Raw genomic sequence first — 6,299 nt, 5'->3', positions numbered from 1 at the left:
ATTCGATTTAAGGCTTTATGTCAAGGTGTCAAATTATCGGGACACACCATTTTATTTAACTAGTACTCATTTTCTCATATGGTGAAGGTTTTTCATTTAGCTCTTTTTTATTTAAAATAATGATTTATACTGTTCATAAATTATTTCTGGAACTTTAAAAATAAACACCTGGTCTTTGTCTTTTCTTTTTTTTCTTTTTTTCTTTTCTTTTCTTTTTTCTTCCTGTTTTTGGTAGCCTTATTATCATGGGGGAATTCATCTTCAGAAAACTGGGAACTTTTCTTTTGATAATACAGACTTGCAATGTTTAAAATAAGCTCTCTGCTTCATTTTGTCTTTGAAGGAGTTATTCACCCTGATTTATTGAGATGATGAATTAGAATTGTCTCCATTTCTCCTTTCCACAAATTAAAATGATAATCAAACCTGGGATACTTGTTTTCTTTATAAAACCTTTGAGTTAAATGTGAGCTAAGTTGATGTCCACTCCCTCTGTCCCAGCTACACAAGCACAGTTTTCACTGTGACAGTCCAATAATGCATTTAGTTTAAAATTACACTTGGACTTTCCTCCTTTGTGTTTTTTCATTTACTTCAGTGCAACAAGATGACTTGATTTTCTTGGGATTACATGGACTCCATTCAGTGTTACTGGGACATTTCTGCTCAACTAAATACTTGCCTTAATAGACAAATGAACTTCTTTTTATTTGCTGGAGTTTGTAGACGGTTTTAGATACAGAGCGTGCAACTGATTTAGTTATTGTTGTTGTGAGAATCGAACAGGCACAAAAGTCATTTATCTAAACCGAAGAGATATGACTCTGTAAAAGGGAGAAGCAAGGGCAGAATCATGGGGAATTATTTCAGTTTATGACTCTTATTAATTAAACTGGATGTGGTTTTATTCTGATCTTTTAGTATCGACCTGCTTAAATACTCTCAGGTACCTTTCCCCCTCACCCCAATGTTTTCATTCACTAGATAACTTGGGCCCCTTGTTGATGCGGGTTGCTTTTTCTACACTATATCACTAAGCGGTGGCGGTGTAAAATCGCGTGCATCTTTAGACGATTGCACCCACCCCCGGAAAAAAGGGCCGGGGTGAGGGGGGAGAAATGCTTTTCTCATTCAGTGTTAGCATCTTGTTTCGTTGAAATGCAAGACAGGTACTTGATTTAGCATTTAAGCAAAAGGTTACACAAACCGCGTTTTAAAAAGTGTTGGGATGTCCGACAGGGTCAGCCCCAGATCAGATCATTTTTTGAATGCAGACCTAAAGATAATGAGTACTTGTTGTATTAAAGGGGACAAACAGTACTTTGGCTTCCTCTGACCCCAGAATGCACGGCTCGGTTTCATTGATCATCCTCCTTTATGAGATAATGCAATTACAAACATCAATAAGGGGCTGCAAGGGGAATCATTATGCGGTGACAGTGATAAATGACGGTGCAGAAATAGCATGCTTTTCCCCCCCTAACAATCCAGGAGCCCAGGGGCTCCGGGGGCTGAACACAGTCGCCAAGGAAACAGATGACATCCCAAACGGCACCAAAGGGAAAAAAAAAAAAAAAATGAACAGTCTTTCTTTTCCTTTCACTCTTTTCCGTCTTCCAAAGAGTTAGTTTTGGCTCAAGTAGCAGCTGCCACACAGGCATTTCGTTATTTCAGACATTAAAGACTGGAGCGGGCGGTGGAGTCTCCGTCTCTTCCACCCCCACCCCCACGAGATAACACACAAAGCTCGCTGTTCACAGTTTAGGACTACCTGAAAATGCCCGTCTTGAAAATCAGATTGGGGTTGGGGGGGTGCAAGAACGTGGGCTTACACAGCCATGGCGTTGTGTTTCCCCCGTTTTCACGATGGTCCCTTGGAAACTGAGTCTCCAGAAAAAGCTGGCGCCTCGTGGGTCGGCCAGTAAGGACGGGGGCGCGTGGCTCGCCTCCATCTCCCTGCGATGCCAGACGCTGTTCGATGCCAAGGCGGGGGAGGGTATTGGGGGGGGGGAGTGGGAATGGGGAGTAGGCGGCTGCGAGGGGGTGTTTGCCGCTTCACTGCCTTTCTTTGAGAAAGAATCGTCAATGGGCGCAGGGATCTCCCCTAGATGGAGGAATCAGGTTGTTTAAAGCCCCAGGGTGCCCTCAGCAAGTGGCTTCAGGAGGGCTTTGCTGAGAGATCCCCATTCACCCACGTCCAGGCTGGTGGGTGAAGTAAGCAGGCGCGAATAGGCTACGGGTTACCGGGACTGTGTGCTGGACCTGCAGCTGCGGGGAGAAGGGGGGGAGGGGTGCCTGGGGACACTTGGAAGGGAAGGGGAACTGGCCGCTTTGGGGGACAGGAGGAAGAGAGCTCGGAGATGCGAGGGGGGCCCCAAGAAGAAAATAGAAGGGAGGGAAGGAAGAAAGCGAGCGCCATCCCACCCTTCGAGAAGGTCGCCAACCCGAAGAAAGCAGACGTAGGGTTCTTGACCCCTGCGGGAAACGTCCCGGCGTGGAGTGCAGGACGCCTGCGGAGCTCGTCCTGCCACTCAAGGCCCCCGACCTGAGGAGCCAGCCGGGCGGGTGCGGGAGCAGGTGACTTTATTCACCGCTTCCCCAATCCTCGAGGTCCCGGGACTCGTTTTCCGCCTGGAGATTAAGATCATCGCCCGCGTAATGAACTTAATGCTTTAGGGTAGAGGTGAGTGTGTCTGCGAGTGGGCAGGGGTAGGAATTACCGACCCGATCGATGGGAGACTGGCTTAAAACTAAATCCCTTTTCTCCGGGGCATCAGCGCCTGGGTTTCCCCGCGGTGGGCTGAGCGCGCCGGGCCGGCAGGAGGCAGCGCGCGGAGGGGGCGACCTCGGGGCGCGGCCCGCCAGAATTAAGATTCTAAAAGGTCCCTCATCTCCCCATCGAGACCCTCGGGATACCCACTTTGAGGGCAAAGACTCTTAAATGCTCAAATGTTGGCGAACTGATTGCTCAATACGTTGTTTTTCCTTCCAGCTCCGCCTCGGGAGAGGATGTTACAGACGCGTTGGCAGGCAGATTGGGCCAAGATGAGACATACCTTCCCCCACCCCGTCATCAGCGACTCTAAGTGAGAGTTCCCATTCTCTCTCCCTCACCGCTCTGTCCTGAGCCATGGGATTCCCAACCTCGTGTCGACTCTGCACCTGGCCACCCCGAGTGTTACGAGCTGCCCGACAGTCAAGTGTCTGCGGGTTGGCACGAGGGAGTGAGACGAGGTGAAATGCCCGACCAGGCAGGGCGCCCCACGACCCTCTTCCACGCCACTCCACCCGGCGCTCAAGCGCGTACCCGAGAGCTCTGCATCGTCTTGTTTTTACTGCCTTCACGTGGGCCGAGGGCCTGCTGGGATCCGAAAGGCAGAGGAAAGTTTGTAAAGGCTTTAAAGTGATCCCGAGGAGCTCCTGCCTAAGGCTTCGGGGTGCTGCCCATGGCTCCCTCGCTGTGCCTGGTGGCCGCTGCCCACCTCCCAAGTGCCCCCGGGCCCCAAGCTCTCGCAGTCCCGCTCCTGGAGTCGCGTTGGGACTCGGAAGCTGAATCCATCAAGAAGCCTTTAATCCACCACAAAGCACCCCGAGCGGAGCGGTTCCGAGGGGTGGGGGCCCGGAAGTCTTCCAGGAGGTGCTCTCCACGACCTTCTGCGCAGATCTGGGGATGCCTCGTCTCCTGGGACGAAGTCGGCAGCCCCCTTAGACTTGACTTTCACGTTGAGGTGGGGAGGAGGTAGGAGGCTAGTGAAGGTGCTGCAGTCGCCCCCACCCTCAAGGTGTTCTGGACTCAGAGCAGAGACCTGTCCACCCTGCACCCGCCCGGCCTAGGACCCAAGGTTAGGGCGCAGGGACAGCCGCATCCTGGCCCGGATCCTCGCAGCTGCCGCGCTGCCCGCGTAATCTTCCGTCGGCGCAAGGAGATCAGCCCAGACCCAGGCCACTGGCATCTCTCCTCCCGCCCCCGCCGCAGACTCGGGAGGCGCTGCACACAGATATGAACCCGGAGCGCAAAGCCTGCGCGCCGCGTGGGAGACGCGGGCGGGAGGGGGCAAGCGGTTACAGTATTTCTCCTTTTCAGAACCTTTAGACTTCACTACAAAGTTTCCCGGTAGGCGCCTCGGCCCCGGGGTCGGTGCCTCCCACCGCCGCTCCTTCCTCTCCCTCCTCCCGGTCCCAGCGAGCCGAGCGAGCCGGAGCCTTCGCCCGGGCCAAGCCGCCGCTCATTCCCCACCCCCCGGGCGGGTCCACGGCGCCCAGAGCGCCGCCCTCCCCGCCTTATCCCCGGGCTCCGCGGGGGTGCCTCTTCCCGGGGCAAAGCTCGCTGGCCGGGCGCACAGCAAGAAGACACCCGCTGCCTCCCGAGGAACTCCTAATACCATCCATACAGCTTTAATGCGTTTATAATTCGATAAGTGATTTCAATTTGAAATTGTTAGTAACTAATTTTATGGGTAATTTTTCCACATCAAATATTTAAGCATCAGATTAAGGGAGCCAGTTCCGACACAGGATAATAAGGGGGTTCCCCCCCACCCCCCGTGCCCCCGCCTCCTTCGGATTCCTACCGAGTCGTTTTTCCAAATCCCCAAAAGATGGCAGTCGAAGCCGACGTTCTTCTTTTCCTGCGGCTCTGCGAAGGGAGGGGGAGAAAGAGCGGAGAGGGAGGAAGGGAGAGATGTGGGGGGAGGGAGAGGGAGAAGGAGAGAGAGACAGAGGGACAGAGAGAGAAAGGAGAGGGAGAAACTAGACGTTGCACGGACTTTTCAAAGTGGCTCTTTCACACGTTTTCTAATACAGGCAAGAAGCAGTGGTGAATTTCCTGGAAATGTCCTGGCTGAAAAGAAAGCCAAAAACGTGCCTTGTGGGCTCAGAGTAAAGGATGTGAGAAACTCAGCACTTTTCAAACTAAATCCTCAATTCAGAGCAGAAGCGGGAGAAGGGAGACTGGGAGAGAGACAGGCTGGCTTTTTGGTATTTCTTTGTATTTAACATTGTATACAAATACTATTAAACTAAGCAACTTGTTTCCTCCACAGGACTCTGCAAATTACCTAATTGGGGGAGGGGGAAGTGGGGTGAGGAAAGGTGATGGGTGGGGGGCGGACTGCTGTGGGCGGAGGGGAGGCTGGGGCCAGAATCGGATGAATTGCAGACCAGTTGCCAAAACTTTTTTTTTTTCCTGCTGCTGCTGCTGCTGCTGCTGCTGCTGCTGCTGCTGCTGCTGCTGCTGCTGCTGCTGCTGCCTTTGCTGCTGCCTTTGCTGCTGCCTTTGCTTTGAATTTGGGTAACTAGGAAACAGCAAGCCGTCTGAGAAGACGGAATTTCCAACGTGTAAAATGTTCTTAACGGAACCATTGAGCGAGTGCAATAAGGCGTGAGGGGGAACTAATCTTCCCATTTAAATGTTTGTGGCAATTTTATCTAAATGAATTTTAATGCTAAACGAGGGTAATTCCCCATTTGTAGCGCGTTTACTTCTCTTTCCTGTGCTTCTAAAGCAGTCGAACATCATGCAATGAACAATAACAATAAAAATACTGTCAAGGCATATTATTCATTTCGAATGTGTTATAATTACAGCTGATTAAATATGATAGGGGAATTTTTTTTAATTTTCGGAAAAATATTTAAATCATGCCAAAAAGTCGTCTCATTCAACCAGCAGGCCTCCCTCCCCCAAGTAAAAATAAAAAGCAGGTACAATTGTGTGCCCTTATTTAGAAGAGGGCGTTTTGTTTTTGCCTTTTAAGAAACATCAAAAACACTCTCAGCACCTCTATTATTTCCCTCTTTCGGTTAAGTGTCCTCAATAACCTCTGAGCTGGCTCTGAAATTTACAAGAGGAAAAGCTAAAACAGCATTGAGGGGGAAGTGGGGGTGTCCAGGCGGGGGGGGGGAGGAAGGACCTGCCGACAGCAAGGCTCTCACAAAACCGGCACACGGAGCGGGGAACGCAGGGAGAGAACATTGTTTTATTTTTTTCTCATTCACTGAACACTAATGATCGTGATTCTTCATAGCTTCCATATTCCCTAATACTTCTTCACTTGTACCCTGTTCCTTCCCCTAGTGCCTACCCTACCCCACCCCCCCGCGCCCGCCCTCCTCCCCCCTCCCCTTTCTTTACCTCCCCCACCGGGCAAGAGCTTCCTCGGGAATAAAGGCTGAAAATAACCAACTCACCCAGGCATGTACAAAGGAGGAGGGGCAAATGGATGGTTAGTTTCTAAAGTTTATTATTAATTTTTAAAGTAAATAAATGGTTGTTAACGGCTAGTAACCACCTATCAAAG

The 6,299-nt window shown here is 50.9% G+C and overlaps 1 long non-coding RNA gene across 1 annotated transcript; it reads left to right on the top strand.

Annotated features, from left to right (window-relative positions):
- Nucleotides 1-2,021: 2,021 nt before the first annotated feature.
- LOC116669010 lies at nucleotides 2,022-5,554 on the top strand. The gene is made up of 2 exons (XR_004326380.1): nucleotides 2,022-2,683; nucleotides 2,993-5,554. It is a non-coding gene; the product is annotated as an uncharacterized LOC116669010 (long non-coding RNA).
- Nucleotides 5,555-6,299: the final 745 nt, after the last annotated feature.

Source organism: Camelus ferus, chromosome 15, assembly GCF_009834535.1.
Source record: "Camelus ferus isolate YT-003-E chromosome 15, BCGSAC_Cfer_1.0, whole genome shotgun sequence".
NCBI classification, from domain to species: domain Eukaryota; kingdom Metazoa; phylum Chordata; class Mammalia; order Artiodactyla; family Camelidae; genus Camelus; species Camelus ferus.
Note: the sequence above shows the minus strand (reverse complement) of the source record. Positions and strands in the feature narration are given on the sequence as shown.